Source organism: Myodes glareolus, chromosome 24, assembly GCF_982192425.1.
Source record: "Myodes glareolus chromosome 24, mMyoGla1.1, whole genome shotgun sequence".
Classification (NCBI taxonomy): domain Eukaryota; kingdom Metazoa; phylum Chordata; class Mammalia; order Rodentia; family Cricetidae; genus Myodes; species Myodes glareolus.
Genome location: NC_142049.1, coordinates 29071925 through 29090920, shown reverse-complemented (window position 1 = coordinate 29090920; position 18996 = coordinate 29071925). Strand labels below are relative to the sequence as shown.

Sequence of the window (18996 nt, the reverse complement as noted above, 5' to 3'; positions counted from 1 at the left end):
GAGGCTCTCTTTCCTAACCTTCTCCAGAGAAGGATGCTCTTGGCAGTTTAGGGGTCGCTGGCCTGCGGGAGGCACTGCTCAGTGTGGCCTCCGTGAGAAAAGCACACGGTGCCGACGGCTTCTTCTCGTTGAGTTGACAGTGTTTATTATACGATGGGAGGGAAGGTGATTGTCCAATAAGCTAACATGACTGCCTATGGCTACAACGGGGCAATGCCATCAGGTAACTGGCCATCACCAGCCTGGCAGCACATCAGTGAACTCGGAGGCCTTTGATCCAAGATAACAGATCTGAAAAGAATATAGAGATGGGGGGTCCAGGGGTACTCAGGGGAGAAGAGGGCTTGCTGCTCATGCAGAGACTATAAGTTCAGTTCCCAGTACCCGTACTGGACGACTCGCAACCAGCTGCAGCTCCAGCTCCAAGAGAGCAACACCTCTGGCCTCTGTGGACACATTAGCTCACATGCCCACACATGTGGAGACACGCAAGCCCAGAGATACCGTAAAAAATAACGAAAATAAATAGTTGTTAAGGGAGCATAGAGAAAGTATGTAAGTCACTCCCAAAGTTGAAAAACAAACAAAAAATATAAAGCAGTTTTCATAAAAAGATGTGTCAGGGCGAGATGCTGTAGAGCTACCCTGCTTGGTCCCTGCTGTGCTCTTCTGCAGGCCTCCACTGTAAGCCCCTCCTAGGTCTGATGGGCCGTGCAGCCCTCATGCTCCCCTAGTAACCCGCGTGCATCCCAAGGGAAACCTGAGGAGTCCACGCTAGGAGGAAGATGATCGTGGACAGACAGGAACGGCCAGGCACCACGGAAAGGATGCAGATGTCAGGGTCACACCACGTGGCTCTGTGGTCAGAGGCACAGCCCATCCCACTGCCCAGCTGCCCCTGTCCAGCGAGCTTTAGAAGCCACAGGTCTGTCTGTTAGCAGCGGGGCTACTGTACTGGAAAATTCCTGCGCACGGGTAAGAAAGGCAGCCCGCCCGGAATGTTACTCTTGGATGGGAACTTCCAGCATCAGCAGCTGCATGATTTTCAGAGCATGAGGGTTTCTTTTCCAAGCTCTTGGTGACTGGGTGTGGTACAACCTGTTAGCAAACCCAGACTTCTCCACCACGGTTATTTCAACTCCCAAACTGCACTGGCCTGAGGTCTGGATCCTTGGATGTAACTTGACTAGGTGTGACGGCTGAAAGGGGAGTGGGTCCTGTGGCTGTATCAGCTGCTAGCTGAACCCTATTCTCTGCTTCCCTAACAAGGACTTAGTTAGTTCCCACAAGTCCCAGGAAATTTTTTTTCAACCACCTCCTTGGAAATGAATTTGTTGTAAACGTAGAAAGTCTGAAAGCTCAGATTTTCCTTGGGCTAAGGAGAGAGCTCACAAACACGATACCCAAGTTCCAGTCCCAACACACATAGTTTAAGAAGAAAGTTAGGCATGGTAGCATGTGCTTGTAATCCCAGTAGTAGGAAAGCAGATACAGGTGGATTCTTGGGGCTTGCTGGTCAACCAGCCTAGCAAAATTGGGAGATTCTAGGCCAAGTGCGACACCCTGCCTCAAACAAAGTAGATGGTGCCTGAGGTTGATCTCTGGACTACACACACACACACACACACACACACACACACACACACGCACAGGCACTCTCACAAAGTCTTTTTTTTTAAGTTATGGGTTATTTTTATAAGGTGAAAGCAATGCAGGTAGAAGATATTCAAAGGCCCCTGAATGACCAGTCTACCTCTGTGGGTGGACAGTAAGGAGAAAAGGGAGGGGGTGGCTGGGCCGCTGCATGATTTAGGTAATCCCCATAAGTCATCTGGGGCCAGTACATGGGCACAGCCCCTAATCCTCTGGAAAGTTGAATACACATTCACCACCTTTTATGAATCAAGATTTCAAGGTACGTAGTCATTGAGTAACTTTCTTCTGCACACCCTGCCCTCCTACCACGTGTCGTACATACCTCCTACTAACCCATTACATTTTCAAAAAAGGAGAAAACAGTACCCCAAAAGGTCAAGAGAAGTCAGCAATGGCATTCTCTTAGCCCTTAGTTTAGGAATTGCTGCGGGAAAGGGGGAAGGCTGCTGCGATGGCTTCCTTCTCTCAAAGTTAAAACATAGGTTCGAAGTTGTAAAGTTAAGTCATTCTGGTTTAAATCTTTAACATCCACCAAAGGTCTATGTAACAAAGACTTAGGCCCCAGCCGCAGCGCTGTAGGAGGCGGGGTTTTCTAGGAGATAGATTCTGGCTGGGTTAGTGAGGGTCTAGGTGCTAGGCCCTGAAAGTGGGTAGTGGGAACCTGCCCTTTCCGTCCTAGCTTCCTGGCCATCGTCAGGGGGGTGCGTTCCTCTGCCCTGTGTGCTGCCTCACAAATGGCCCAAAGCCAGCAGAGCCGACTGGATCTTGACTGACACCATGAGCCACATACACTGTTTCTCTGTAGAAGCTGACTTTTCTCAGGTGTTTTATCAATCACAGTGTGGGAAGATGATTAACACATAAATAGGACACTAAAGGTTCATAATGAACATTAGAGTTGATTCATTTTCTGGTTTGCTTTCTCTCTCTCTCTCTCTCTCTCTCTCTCTCTCTCGTGTGTGTGTGTGTGTGTGTGTGTGTGTGTGTCTGTCTGTCTGTCTGTCTGTCTGTCTGTCTGTATGTCTGTGTGTGTGTATGAAGTGGAACTGCCTTAGAGCCGAAACAATTTCAGAGCCTGGGATATCAAAGATAAAGTTTTCCAATAAGACTCTGGCTCCATAGGCACTTGTTGGGGAAGGCAGGTGCAGCCCCCCTCTGGACTCCACAAGCATTGCTTTCTCTGCCCATAGCTAGCTGACCTAGGGTCTGGGAGAGGCTGTGGGGGATTCCCACCCTGTCTCAGATCCCATGTGAGCAGTGTCTAGTAGAGTTACCAGGAACTGAAGACGTGGCGCAGCCCATGGCCCAGGTCTGATATGTTCTGAGTACGCCTGCCCACTCAAGGAACAAACCTACAGCCTCTGACATCTCTACATCTTCCCTGGCCAAATAATAAGCTCGCCCGGGGCAAGCGTCAACCACACCGGATACCTTTGCCACTCCTAACGCCACCTCTGGTAGCATGTATTCCTCTTTACTGATGCAGGTTTTGTCTTTCCCTAAAAGGGGCAGGGCCTGTATGATGCTCTGTTCTCTCCAGCTGGTATTTGCAGGGCACGTTTTGTAGAACCAAGAGGGCACACACTGAGGGCTCTACCAGTAAGGCATCCTTAGGCTGTGCTTTCCTTCCGGTGCCAACAACTCCAGAGCCCAGAAAGCCATTTTCACAAAGGAGTGGATAAATATTGGTAGAAGAAAGTGTGTCGCTCATCCCAGAATTCTATGTGTCAGCGGTTACCTCCCCCAAGTTGGAAATAAGGTTTCATTCCAGTCACTGGGGAATTTACATATCAAGAGGTAGGCATTTGACCTGGAGATGCTCCACAGACAAAGAAGTGGAACTCAGAGGCTGATTGAGGACCCTGGTGCGTGCGCGATTATCCCCTGGTTAACTCATTTAGGTTCATTTGGTGCAGTTTGTCATGGTCCGCATCCCTCTTGTGACTGTCATTGCTTACCTGAACCATGACCCCATCCTGACCCCTTTCACTAGCCCTTCTCTTTTTCGTAGAAATCCCTCAAACCCCTTATTTCCCTGGCCACGCATTCCATGTATTGCTGTGACTTTTGTTTTATCCTGCTATTTTAAACTATAGAACAAATACAAAGTCAGTAAATCCCTGTCATGGAGAGGCACCAAGTTACTCTACTGGTTAAGCTCAGTAAGCTAACTAGCCAGAGAGAGGCAGTCTCACTTCTGAGTTGTAGAGAGTACGGCCTTAGGTCCCCCCTTGCCACTAGCTACACACAAACCCCTGGGCATGTTCCCAAATCTCTCCATCTGTAAAACTGTGAAATTAGATCCTCTCTCATAGAAGTCTTGAGAAGATTAGGTGAAGTAATGCCTATAAATTCCTTCATCCCAAATAAGCACTCGATGAACGCACGCCAAACCCATCACCGCTGCTCCACTACAAAACTGTATTAATGATAAACATAAGCCAGCTGTTGGACCCCAGAATTTCATGGGCTATTCAGAATGTCTTAAGACACTGCACACACATACATGAACACACATACATGCACACACACATGAATACACACACTCACACACACATATATACACACATACACATTTTTAATACAGTTACAACTGCAAAATTTAAATAGCCCATACTGGTATTTTCCAGGTAATAAAACATTGGGAGAAGTCCTGGCATTTTCTAATACTTCCCTTCTTGTCAGAGCAAGTCCATATAATTTATATGCGTTTCAGAGTAAATGGAAACAGCAGAAAAACTCAAGTGGTTCGTTGCCAACCTCATGAGTGTTCCCAGGCTTCAGATAGTGTTATCAGCAAGATGAGGTGAGGCTAGGCAAGGAAAGGAAAGGGAATTCTGGAAGGGGTTGGGTGATATTCGGACCTGGAGATTGGGTTATGAGCTCAGAGCTTGGAGGGTAGCTTTCCAGACACCCTGTGCTGGGTAGCTTGTTACTGGCTGGAATAAGGCAGTGGTAATCTTGACAATAATGAGATTGAACTTGATATGGATGGATGGGAAGTGCTAGGTCCTGCCAGGACTGCTGCCTACTAACTAGGATTTAGATTTAAACACCACAGACAAAAGCAGCCCGGGGACAGAAAAGCAGGCGATTTCCAAGTGTTAGTCCCCACATCAGTCAGACAAGAAATTAACACAGCAGTGGCGGTAATGAATGTTCTTAGGCCACCCTGTGTTAATTTGGTCACGTGGATACTTCCCTAATCCTTAATCCGTTTCCTGAGAAGAGGACACCCCATCCTCTTCTATCAATGTCAGACAGAGCCTTGCCCTGAATCTTGACTTCAAGAAGGAAGGACACTTCTGCTGCACCTGCCCTAGATTGAATAAAACATTGGTGGCGGTGATTGTTTTCATGAAACTTCAGTGGTGTTTTCATAATACATGCAGTGTTGCTGCAATGATTATTTCATATGGACAGTGTTGCTACGGTGTTTTTTTTCATGACAGCTGCAGTGTTGCTACTGTGATTGTCTTCATGATATATGTAGTGTTGTTGCAGTGTTTATCTTATATGTACAGTGTTGCTGCAGTGGTTATTTTATATGTACAGAGTCGCTGCAGTGGTTATTTTATATGTACAGTGTTGCTGCAGTGGTTATTTTGTATGTACAGTGTTGCTGCAGTGGTTATTTTATATGTACAGTGTTGCTGCAGTGGTTATTTTATATGTACAGTACAGTGGTTATTTTATATGTACAGTGTCGCTGCAGTGGTTATTTTATATCTACAGAGTCGCTGCAGTGGTTATTTTATATCTACAGAGTCACTCCAGTGGTTAGTTTCATGATATGTACAGCGTTGCCACAGTGATTGTTTTCATGGTAACTGCTCTTTGCATCCTCAGAACCTCCTGCTGGAGAGAGAAGAGCTTCTTTGCTGACACATGGTCAGGCCCCACTCTGGGTTTCCTGATGCAGTGTCCCCTGGCTGAGAATTCTCCAGTATCAATTCTAGCTGCTGTTGTTAGTAGTTCATTTGACTTATGGTGGCAAAGGTGTTTGGAAATCTTAACTGTGGTGAGAATAACCAAGTGTGGTGGATTAGATACTGACCTTGAACGAGAGGACAAATGCAATAAGCGGGTGGTTGGGTGAAGTCGTAGTTGGTCAGTTACCTCATCTCCTGAGGGCTGAGAGACCCAGAGCCGGAGCTCCTGAAGGCGAGGACAATAGGCCAGGCACCCTATATAAGTCTTGGATGTAAGCCAGAGCTGGTAGGAAGCTCTGGGCCTCATTCAGCATATGTTCTCGTGCCTGGAGATGGGTCAAGGGACCAGGGGTACAAGCAGCTGGATGTTGCAGTCTCTTCTTGTAATTCAAGGGCACGAAAGAACCCTGTCACGCTAACTCTAATCCCACACACCAGGAGGATTGTTGACAGGCAGCTAGGAGGCAGTGATTGGCCGTGTCGTTCTTCAGTTTGCCAGTCAAAGGGATACTTAGAAGAAGGTTAAATCTAGGCCCCTTTGCTGTGAGAAAAGTGAGAAGAACCAGAGCAGAGATCATCTCACCCTGTAGAGACAAAGAGCAATCAGTGTTGCTTAGAATTTTAAGGAAAAGTCTAAGAGATTCCATTCTGATTCCATCACCAGGATTGGAGACACACAAGGGCAGGGGCTCCCATGGTGGTTCTGGATGAACCCAAGAGTCTGGTAAGAGAGGTACATGTGCCATGGCTGTAGAAAACAGTTCTCCCCCGCTAGCAATCACGAGTCAAGCCAATAGAAGCTCACAAGAAGAGCTCTGCCTAGAAGAATTTAACAAAGGCAGTTTATTGGTGGTGTTTTTAATGTAAGAGAAACAAGGAAGAATAAATAAGCTCTTTAAGACAGACAGACACATAGATACACACACATATACATACACACCACACACACATACATATCACATACACACACACACCACATACATACCATACACAAAACATACATACACACCACACACACACACCACATATACACATGCATGCACACACACATACACACAGAGACATACATACACAACACACAGAGACATACATACACACCACACACATACATATCACATATACACACACACCACATACATACCATACACAAAACATACATACACACCACACACACACATACCACACATACACACGCATGCACACACACATACACACAGAGACATACATACACAACACACACAGACATACATACACACCACACACACACTACACACACACCACACACACACTACACACACACCACACAGATACCATACACACACAGCCATACGTACACACCACACACACGCACACACCAAACCACACACACATACACACTCACACAAATAGCAGCAGGGGAGATGCAGCTGCAAACCACTACTGCTTTAAGAACTGACAATGAGGGTGGAAACAAGGAAGGGAGAAGAAAGCAGGAAGCACGGTCCCGAAGGGGAGAAGACGACACAGCACAGCCCAGGAGGCAGAAGCAGCTAGTCTTGTGATTAGAGAGCCTGGATCCAGGCACTGAGGTTCCCATGCCAGCTCCACAGCTGCTGTTTGGGACCTAGGGCAGGTCACCACCCCAGCCCTGTAAGATGTAGGCTGAGCATCATGTCTACCTCCTGGGGTTGTTGTAAGTGTGAATTAATAGAAACAAATTACTCAGGCCATTTCCAGACATGCAGTAATTGCTAAATTTGGTGATTTTATGGTTCCTGTTATCATTGTGGTTTATTTTTTTGCAAGTGTCCAAAACCCTATCCCAGGACGAAGTCTAGTTCAAGGTACTTTAGAAGCCACATCTGAGACTCTGCTGGTCAGTTCTGAGAATGACAGCAGCTGAAGAGGCAGGAACCTAAGGCATGTGCTTCAGTCTCTCAGAAAGAGCAGTTCACACGTCCCAGGGCTGTGTCTTCTACATGTTGTCAACCCCTGACATCATGAGAGAAGGGGGTGGCTCTCATGGAATCTGGAGAGGAAGGATGCTGGAGTGTGGGGGTGTTCAGCAAGACTACTTAAGCCCAGTACTGTTGCTAAGATGACTTGAAGGTCTGTAGAGCACTCAGTGGATTTCCCATGATGTGACTATAGAAGAAGCAGGGAAATAGACTAATACCCCATCACCATGGGGCTAGAACCTAGTCCCCTTGCTCCATGTCCAAGAGGCCCCTAGAGGCTCCTTTCAGCACTCTGTCTTTGCAGTTTATCAGTACGCCTCCAGTCATACAATTTCTTGGAGTAGGGCTCCATAGAGAGACACCCATTGTGTCAGGACATGCTAAAAGAATATGGGGCTGTAAGGTAATGTTCCTTACAGAATGGGCGCCTTCTTGACTACCCATCTACCCTGTGTTTCCAATGAGAGGAAACAGATGCCCATTCTTCTTTGGGGCTGCATGGGCCTGAGTGGTGTCCTTATGGAATAGCAGAACAGGAACTAAAACACAAAAGGGAATTTTATACCTAGCTAAACTGTCCTTATGGAATAGCAAAACAGGAACTAAAACACAAAAGAGAATTTTATACCTAGCTAAACTGTTCAAGTGTCAAGGCTTTGGAACAAGTTTTCAATATGAGAGAGCCCAGGACATCATACCCAGCAGCCCCTCTTATGGTATCTGCTAGAGCAAGAATCCATAAAGGACAGATGTCAAGTATTTTAGACTCTAAAGAATCTTCAGTCTCTGTTAAAGTTGCTCAACTATCAGTGTAGCCCAGGAACAGCTATGGACAGTACAGTTATTCTGCTCTGGTCACAGGTTCTGTCTCTTCGAATTCAGCCAACTGTCGATAAAAATGTTCTTTAAAAAAAACTACAAAGTTCCAAAATGAGAAACATGAATTTGCTCTGTGCCAAGAATTATCCTTGTTCTATATTAATGAAATACTGTGGAGCCTTGTGCCATTCCGACCCATGGGTTATCACCAGCATTTGTTGAGCATCCTATTCATGTGCAGTGTGTTAGGCATGCGGTAGCCGTATCTATAGTGAACATGAATAGAGTTTTAATTCTTGCCTTTATTCCCTGAACATCACAGTCGAACAACTGTTTACACTGAAGTAGATGAAAGTAATCAAGAGATTAAAGCACACAGGCAAACTCACATAGATCATACACAGATAGTATCTCCGTTTTATTTAAAGGACTTGAACTTTCAGTTACTTTGATATCTGGGTGGAGGATTGTTCCTGGAATCAAGTCCTTCAGATACCATGGACAGTTGCATAAATATCCAAGACTGTAGTCCAACAACGTTTTATCTATGAGATCAGTTGAGATTTGTCCTTGGATGCTAGTTTGCTTTGTACTTTAAGGTGCTTGGTGTGGAGCGATGGTGGGACATCTTGTTCCCAGGCTAGAGCAAAAGTGGAGACGAGAAAAACAATAATATATAAATGGTTTATCTTCTAATATAATTAAAATAGTACAACCAAAAGATGGGAGGAAGGAGGGAAGAATGAAAGGATTAAAGAGGAAGAGACAAATGCCATTTTACAAAGCTATGTGAACTTCTCACATTGAACTCAAAAAGAGGGGAGCTAGGGATGTCCACTGGCCTTGGTCTGAACACTCAGACTGCCAGTCGTCCTATTCCTCTTCTTCAGAAGTCTTCACCTGCAGTTTTCATGTGTATGAGTAAAATGGCAGCATGCTATAGCCTCCCACCACCAGTTTAGAATGGAAAAGACAAACTCGAAGCTTCCACAAAGACATGACGCAACTCTAGAAATCTGTGTGGCTAAACAAACAAGTGCTGATGATCCCAAACATGCAACCCTGTGCGTACAGCAGCAGATTATATAGCACGTGCACAAGATCCTCATAAGAGCCCCAACCCTGAAACAAGCCAAGTGTCCATCCGCAGTGTGATGGACGTTGTCTAGTTGCACAGGATATTGCAACACAGTGATGAGAACCGGCTTTGCATGGGCTCTTTTCCCAAATGCATTGTCGAATGGAAGAAGCTGTGGACAGGAATGCATACTCTGTCTGTGTTTAAATAAAGTTCAACGCTCAGGCAAGCTATTTATGGCAATAGGAGTAAGAATTGCTGGTAAGACTAGAAACTGGGAAGCTAAGGACACCTGAGGTCCTGGTGACTTTTCTTCTTGTGCTGAGTTGGAGCTACATGTCTTCATTTCTGAAAATTCACCAAGCTTTACACTTGCAATGCATGTGGGTGCTTTCCTATGTGTATACTTTCAGTGAACGTTCTAGCTACAAAGGAAAATAAAACACTTCTACACACAGAAACGATTTCAAGGAAATAGAATCACAGAAACAAGAATATAACAAAATACATGCAGTAACTGTGGTAAAATACTGCTTAACAGCTAAGGACGCATATGTTAGAATGGGTTTAGCTCATCTAGTAAAAGAAAAATAATTTCAAATCAGCTGACAAGCTAAGACTTGTCTATATGGTGTATACAGAAAGCACAGCTAAAAGAAACTGGTCCAAAAAGTCTGAAACTAAAGGATGGACAAAGGCATGATGGGAAAGTAGAAAAAGATAAATAGAGACGATACTTAAAGTCATAACTAAAAATGAGAGAAAGTAGAATATTCTAAACAGCAGTTTCTATCAGTAAACAAAACAGCAAGCAGCAGTCATAACACGGACTTCAGACAAAGTAAACTTCAAGCCAAAAAACATTAAATGTGCCAAAGAAGGAATTGAACCAAGAGAAGTCTTGGTTTATGATCAGGATATAGTAGTTCTGAATACTTATGGTCCAAAGAATACAACAGCAGCCTGTGTGTGGTAGTTTTAATGTGATTGGCCCCCATAGTTTCATAGGGAGTGGCTCTGTTAGGAGGTGTGGCTTTGTTAGAGGAAGTGTATCTCTGTGGGGGCCGGCTTTGAGATTTCTTATGCTCAAGATACCACCCAGTGATTCAGTCAACTTCCTGGTGCCTACCAGCCAAGATCTAGCCAGCATCATGATGATAATAGACCAAACCTCTGAAAAATGTAAGTGAACCCTCTCAATTAAATGTTTTTCTTATAAGAGTTGCTGTGGTCATGGTGTCTCTTCACAGCAATGGAAACCCTAAGATGCTGTGTAAACCTAAACCACAGGGATGCAAGGAAATGAAATCTTATTAGTTATGGGAGACATCAACCCGGCCCTCTCGCTTACAGTGAAGAACACAGATAAAGGAGATATAAACAGCCTAACAACATAGCCAAAAGACACATTACATGTGCCAGACACTGCGCCTAGAATGTGAACAGTCCAAGCTGTATTTTCCACTGTTTGAGTCACAGACTCTAAGTATGTATTTGGTCATGAAGAAAGTGGTAGGTTCCATAAAGTAGAAATACTATAAGAAAATACTAGTCTTAAACCAATAAAGCTAGAAATTAATAATACAATTTTTAGAAAGTGCAAAATTCTCTCTACTTAGAAAGAAATATGTCATGAAGCTGGATGATAGCATACAGCTGTTACCCAGTACTTGGGAGGCAAACACCAGAGGATTAGGAGTTTTAAAAAAACAAATATACATCTCTGTTTTTATATGTTTTGTCATGTTATATATACAGTTATAGATGTGGGATATGGCACCCCCATTTTGATATTTGGCACTAGCTCTTAGGAAGGAGACCTTGTGTATACACTGAGCACTTAAGGTCCCGTGGAATTTTTTACTCTTACCCAGTGATTCGCTGGGTGCTTACAAGGTGCCAGATGCTATGTCCTGTCTGATACTAGCCTAAGTGGAAGAGCCTCCTCTTCGCCTTGTGGAGCTTTTCTTGTGTGAAAGATGTACAAGGAGAGAAGACAACTCCAGACCTAGGGGCATAGGCCATGTCCTCCTGGGTTTTAGGCTGAGGTGTTGGAGGTACCCAAGCAGTAACTGTGTCAATCACACAGGGCCCCGTCATCCTGGAAAGGAGGTGCCCACCTTGCCTCTCACTCACAGCTTACTTCGTGGGAGTTGCTACTTCCTCATGTCCCTGGGAATCCAGTAAAGACTAGAGCACATGCTGTCTGGCACATGAAAAGGTCTAGTTAGTGTGGTTCGGATTGTTTTTTTACTGGAAGCTAGTCAGGTTACATCTAGACTGGGTTTGTTGAAGCCACACGCTAAGGAGGCATTGGCCAGCAGGGTGTGTCCAAACCAAAAGAGGCGGGTGGAAGCCAAGTAGCCTGGTTGCTGCTGCCTCCTGAAGAACAGCTAACAGGCTATGTGCATTGCAGAAGGAGGTTCAGGAAGAGACAGCAGGCTCTGTGTACTTCAAGAGACTCTAGAGAATGAGTGTGCCTCCTCTGAGGGCCCTCCAGGCTCGGAGTACAGTGAGCCCCGTGTCATGCAGAGATCCAGGTCGGAAGATGCGCCCCAGTCTTCTGGTTACCCTGCTTATCGCTCTGGATGGGGGACTTGTAGCTACAACTTTGGGAAATCACCCATACATAATATGGAGGGGGGAGTTTACAATGGAAGCTCTGTAAATATATATATTTAGGTTATTGGTTAGGTAATTTATATTGGTTAGGTAATTTATAGCTCTACCTACCTACAAGAGTATTACATGAGCCTTAAGAAGTCATATTTAGGGGGAAAAATCACTAAAAGTTGTCTAGGAATTGCTTCTACTCTCGATAGTGGAAGCTAGTATGTAACGGTTTGTTTGTAGCATGTGCGACAATGGTTTGAAGGGAAATAAGTGTGATAAAGAGGAAGGTCGTGTGTGTTCTTTGTTCCTTCCCTTTATATTTCGGGGGGCTTACAGATTTTCTGCCATATGCATAAGTTATAATTGTTATTTTTACTAACTAAAGGTAAACTGAGGTCAAAGAAATTCCTAAAAAATAAGTGAGTTATAGTCTATAGTCCTATAGAGATGAGCAAAAAGATCATTTTAGGGAGCTTCAGTTGGTTCTCACTTTTCCTTGTTGATACAGGGGTCAAGGCAGTATGAAAAAAACATTTTAGGCTTCTAGATCAGCCCAAGACTCTGTGCTAAAAGCTGTCATTCAAAAGAGCCAGGGGTAAGACATGGACAACACAGCTGGACATGGGAGGGCCTTTGTGGATACCAGTGCCTGAACTCTGCACCACAGACTAGACCATTCTATGCAAATCTGGGGTTAAAACATTTACTAATCAGAGGTTGGGAGATGGCCATTGTGAAAAATTCTCACTGTGCATGAACAGACCCCTGAGTTTGGATCCCTAGCCCTCACGTAAGAGTTGTGCGCAGAGGGGTGCATCTGAGAAAGGGGACCGCATTAGCCAATCCAGCCAAAACAGCAAGCCCCAGGTTCAGGGAGAAACTCTGTCTCAAAAGAAGCTAGGGAGAGTAATAAAGCACTTGACATTGACTTCTGGTTTCTATATGTACATGCACACAAACACACGCACACACGAGCACACATGTGCACACATAAATACACACACAGGCATGCACATGCATGCACACACACGCACACACAAGAATGCATGTGTATGTATATGCACACACGCACACACACAGGCATGCAGGTGACACACAAGCAAATTCCTAACCATTAAAATTGCCAACATGCACCTCTTGGAGGGAAACCATGTCACAAACTCCATGTAACATGTCAATGTGTAGCGTCTGCTCTGAGGATCTTGGTGGGAAAGCCAGTTAGGTGTAAGACTTTCCCTGAGCAGAGACTTGGGAAACAGTGGAGGAGAAGCTGAATTCTGGTGAAAATAGTCCATCGGGATACTTGCCAAACAAAATCTCAGAAGCTCCCCGAGTGATTCAATGCCACCTTCTTACTAAGCCCAGAAATCTAACGAATCTCTCTTCTCTGCCGGGAGGACTCACAAGTGTGGCTCCTGTGGCTCATTAGCCATTAAAGTTATTAACAAATTATTATTTTCAGTTGAAAGTGGTTATGGGCTTCATCATTCCCTCTCATGCCAAGACGCTGCAGTTCACTGAGAACACGAATTCTCCCTAGCAGTCTGGAGTTTCTAAATCATTCTGGACCGGGTTCACTCCCTTTGGCACAGCGAGTCACGCGGGGCTGAATGGCTAGGAGCCTCCCTTACATAGTTTACTGCAAACTTAATTGGGACTAATTATTGTCTCCGTGGCCTGCCTAGGGACATCTGCCCAGCAGCTGCTGTGACTCCATCCGATTAGGATGTTTGAAGCGTTCTGTGAAGTGAGACAAAGGCCATGAGTATTTTAGCATAGATTTCTCCCACTAGAACGTTTTATAGGAAACGGCTGGTTGCTTTACTAGGCAGAAGCATTAATACACAGTCTTCCCCGCGTGCTGCAGTCGAGCTTTGGTTTGTGAGTCTTAAAGGCTTACTGCAGAGGAGGGGGAGAAGTGGCTTTGGCCTGTGAGGGGGGACGAGGGCACAGGATGGAAGGATGCCGGCTTTCACATTTTTGGTTTGGTTTTGGCTTTTGCGACAAGATTTCTCTGTGTAGCCCTGGCTGTCCTGGAACTCACTCTGTAGACCAGGCTGACCTTGAACTCACAGAGATCGGCCTGCTTTTGTGTCCTGAGTGCTGGGATTAAAGGTGTGCACCACCACCACCTGGCCTATTATTCTTCAGTATGCCTATTGGAGTCTTTAGTTAGTCCATATGGGAATACATAGTTGACCCATATATGATCAGTGCATAGCATAAGTACCCATTTCACAAGTCGAAACTCTGAACCCAGCAGCAGCTGGCTAGTCAAAGTCAAAGACATATTTCTGGTGCCCAAACTATACCCAGGCCTCTTTACCCTTAGGAGTCTCAAGGCCATGGCAAGCCTAGGGTGTTTTTGCAGGAACCAAATAACTCCAACCATGTAGGGAGTCTTGGAAGTGCAGGCAGAGGTCAGAGAGGTATATTATTGTGGGGATCCTTATAGGAATTCCTGAAATGGCCAGCTGAGGAAGACCAGGCAGAGGGAGTCATGCCAAGATCTCTGGATCAAGCATCCATAGCCAATCAAAGCAGAAGTAATGAGGCCATTCACCCTCACCTTGAACTTCCCTCATTTTATTTATTTATTCATTTATTTTGGTTTTTCGAGACAGGGTTTCTCTGTAGCTTTGGAGCCTGTCCTGGAACTAGCTCTTGTAGACCAAGCTGGCCTCGAACTCACAAAGATCTACCTCCCAAGCGCTGGGATTAAAGGCGTGTACCACCACCATCCAGCTCACTTTCCCCATTCTTATTTCCTTAGTCTAAAAATTATTTTGTTTGCATGTCTTCCTGGGAATGTCTATGCTCCTCCCTGAAATGAGATGGAGTCTGGGATTGAATGAACGAAAACATCATCGAACTGTGTCTCGGAAGTCAGGCCCAGGATGTGAAAGTCAGCAGATACAGGTTGCGGCTGGAGGTTTTAGAGTAAGAAAATAGCATGGCTGAGCTGTTTCCAGGGCTAGCCTGATGTGTAAAGAGATGGACTCTTAATTGTTGCTGTACCTCAGGTGACATGGCTGTGGACGTGAGGAGAAGGAGCCACATTTGAGATCTCCCCAGGGGTTGCCTTGGTAGAATAGAACAGTCTCTTACTTGTGGTAAGAAAATAATTCAAGCTGAGCCGCTTCTCCTGACTTGTCATGCATGGGCTTTGCAACCACACACACACACCTAGGCACCACAGCCATGGCAAGAGTTCTGCTGCACTACCTCTCCCAGCCAGACCAGCAGGGGTTAGGGGTTAGGGGTTCAGGATAGAGCATTGGAGGCGCGGCATCCTCAGAAGCATATTTTCACAAGTTCCTCTATGAGTGTGTGTGTGTGTGTGTGTGTGTGTGTGTGTGTGTGTGTCTGCCTGTCTGTCTGTCTGGGGTGTCTGTCTATCTCTAGGGGGTTATGTGTATGTCTGTCTGTTTCTGTCTCCACGTAGTGTGTGTATGTGGTGTGTCTGTGTATAGTATGTAGGTCTGAGTGTGATATGGATCGTGTGTGTGTATAAATGTATGCATTGTATGCATGTGTACATGTTTGTGTGTGTGTGTGTGTGTGTGCCAGAAGAGGCTACAGGCGAGCATTAGATGTTTTCCATCTTCTGAGGCAGGGTCTCTCTGAGTCCAGAGCTTGCTGATTTGGGTAGACTGTCTATGCTGGACTTACTGGGACTCTCTCGTGTCCTCCTCCCTGCTGGGAACAGCAGGAGCATGCCATACCTGTATTTCTATGTGGGTCCTGGGGACAAAACTCAGGTCCTTGTGTTTGTGGAGCAAGCACTTCATTGTCTGAGCCATCTCCCCAATTCCAGGAGCCATAGTTTTTGTTTTGATTTAAAAAAAAAGAAGAAGAAGAGGAGAAGGAGGAGGAGGAGGAGGAGGAGGAGGAGGAGGAGGAGGAAGAAGAAGAAGAAGAAGAAGAAGAAGAAGAAGAAGAAGAAGAAGAAGAAGAAGAAGAAGAAGAAGAAGAAGAAGAAGAAGAAGAAGAAGTTGTTCGTGGTTACTGAAGAGTCAAAGACTGGGCCAAAGGGAGCATGATCTGCTATAGAAAGGAGCTGGAGAAACAAGACCGTGGTTAGCAGTCACAGCCCAGTGAGATCAGGAGGCAAGCAGAGGAAAACTAGGAGTGGCTGTCAGGGTCACAAGTGTCCTGCCATCTGCACTGAGGTTTGTGGTGACGTGTCATGCTCACCAGGCACCCTTGCTCACTGTAGTCAAGTGGAAAGGTCGACAGTGCCCAGTGCCAACCACTGACTCAGGGCTGAGATCTCCAGGCACCAGCTGTGTCCACATGGCTCCACCCTGCTGTCTGTCACCCTGGGTGGACTTTTCAAGTCCACCACCCACCTGGCCTTTAGAAGCCATGACCACTACTTCTAACATGGTGGCAGATTAACAGGCACCGGGGAGTCAAACTAGACCAACGACCATCGTTTTGGAGTGTTGCTAAGGAGACATGCTGGCTTTCGATGTATGGTCTTGGGGAGTCAGGACTGAGTGTGTGGCTTGTAGGAAAGGTATTGAGGCTGGGGTAGCAGACCATGAACCCCTGACCATGACAGCTGTGCACCAGAAAGAACACTTGCAGGGCAGGCAGGTGGTGAGGGGTGCCTCTGGACCTCCAGATCGGCAGTTGGAATAGCCCATCCCCTCAGCCTCACTTCCAGAAGCAGCTGAGCTGGCACACTCTAGCTCTTGAGAACTCCCCGTAGGAACATTGCCTGAGTCTTGTAAAAATTCTGAGCCTTTTCATAGCCAAAGCAGGACAGCCACAGGGCGGAATGCTGAGGAGGTCCTGCCTGCACTTTTCACGTTGAATAATTTTTGTGGGACCAGGCAGTGGGGACAGCTGTGCAGGGACCTCTGCTGGTATGAATTGGACCTGGGGTATTCTCTGCCATCTCTGAGATCAGGGCTTTAGTATTTCTTTCTATTGGGCATCATTCGGTGCACACTGGGAACACCATGTCTCATCATTCATCTGAAGGAACTTTGGTTGCTGTTCCTGCTAAGATTTTTAGAGCAGAGTTCTTTAGGCTCACCTGTTAAGCCAATCTGAAAGCAAACATAGCGTCAGTGTGTCCTAAAACCACAAAGAGTAAAAGTCAAGGAGTAAATGATGGAGTCACATGTGTCAACCAGTGGAACCTTTCCTCCTTGGGATGGGATGGAGGTGTTGCACTCCTGGCCTTTGAGGGGTTGGGTCAGAAACTCCACAGCTGCCAGCTTGGGATATTAAAGTGTAAAGTACCAGACTGGAGGCCACAGGGCCAAATTCCTCAGCAGACACGACTTGGCCCACACAGGCGGCTTAAGGTTTTGGAGTCCAACATCTGAAAACTTAGGAGAAAGCTGTTCTCTTCACTTGACTAGCTAAGATGGAGGAGGGCCAGCCCCAGGCCGCAGAGCTACACGAGGCTAGCCCCCGGTGACTGTCCCTTCCAGGTAGAAAGAGACCACCGTACAGTATCCCCAATATGAAATAAGAATTCCCATCTTATCATTAACAGATAAATCTGGCTTGGTTAATTTTTCTAGCACTGCTGGTTTGTGGAAGGAAGTGATGATAAATTAGGGGTTTTTTTTGTTGTTATTGTGTACAAGAAAACTTGCCTAATTTTATGTTTAGGCAACATTTATGTTTGTTTTGTGATTCATTCCCCTAGTTTTTGCCCACTATCTGATTTGGCCACTTGTCTCTTTCCTGATTGATTTCTATGTTCTGCCTTAGAAAGAAAGGAAAGAGTGATTCACGCCACAACACAGACAGACCTTTAGGACTCCGCAGGTAGTAATTGCACCACTTCTGTGAGGCCCCTGTGAATCCACAGAGGGTGCAAGCAGAGCAGTCATGGGAGAAAGGGAGGTTACGGTTTGATGGGCACAGCTTCAGTTTGAGACGACAAGATGTGAGAGGGGTGCTACGTAGGTGGTAATGATACAATTTTGTGGTTTTATTTAATATCATGGTTCTGTGGATATACAAGAGGCTAAAGCGATAAATTTTGTCATATATATCTAATCACAATAAAAAAACAAGCAGGGACACATAGTAGTCACATCTACTAAGATATCGAATCGGAAAAGATCGTGCCAGATTATTTGTAAGGATGGGGAAAATTCAGAGTCTTCACAACTTGATTCTGACAACATAAAATGGTTCAACTGCTTCGGAAAACAGCCGGGCGCTCCTGAAGCTCTGAGTGCAGAAATAATTCTCCTAGGTATACGCCAAGAAAGATGAGAAGGGACACCCTAGAAAACATGCACAAAAGGTCCATCCTAGCATTGCTCACGATGTCCAGAGTTGGGAGTCTGGAATGCCATCGAAATCTCTGCCAGCCGATGAGTAGATAAATAAGATGTGGCATATCTACACGGTGGGAATATGACCTGGCAATAAAACGGAATAAGGCATAGAATTATGGCATGACCTGGATAAACTCTGAAAACACGTGCTAGCTGAAAGAAGCCAAGTGTAATGTGTCTTGTGTCATGTGACACCCTAACTGCATGACATTTCTGGAACAGGGAAGTGTGTAGAATCAGAAAGTGGGTTAGTGCCAATCTGGGACTAGGCGGGATGGCTGGGTGTTGGGGAAGACCGATAAGGAGTCTAGGTTTCTTGTGGAAGTGATAAAAATGTCCCAGGGTTAGAAGGTCATGGCTTCATAATTGACAATATTGAAGACTCTTTCAATGAGTGAGCTGTATGGCAAGTGAGCTGAGTCCTAATGAGACTTCTGGAAGGTGGATCTGCCATTCATTAATGAGTAACCTTGAGTAAGTCACTAAGCCTCACAGTGCCTAAATATTTCCACCTATAGAACGGGTCAACTACATTAATCGTGATATGGGTTAGAATATTAAAGCACATTTTAACAGAGTATCAGCAGACTGTCTATAACTTCCTCTCTCCTCTCCCCGCTCCTCACCCTTTCCACCCTTCCTCCCTG

At 45.6% G+C, this 18996-nt stretch overlaps 1 protein-coding gene and 1 long non-coding RNA gene across 3 annotated transcripts in view; one reads left to right on the top strand and one right to left on the bottom strand.

Annotated features, from left to right (window-relative positions):
* Nucleotides 1-18996, top strand: part of Adamts17 (ADAM metallopeptidase with thrombospondin type 1 motif 17) — a 309925-nt gene that overhangs the window by 256908 nt on the left and 34021 nt on the right. The window lies entirely within an intron of this gene.
* The window catches only part of LOC148117985 (uncharacterized), a 37821-nt gene continuing 36854 nt past the window's right edge, over nucleotides 18030-18996 (bottom strand). Inside the window, exon 3 of the long non-coding RNA XR_015736262.1 lies at nucleotides 18030-18433. This is a non-coding gene — a long non-coding RNA (uncharacterized LOC148117985). The remainder of the gene's footprint in view (nucleotides 18434-18996) is intronic.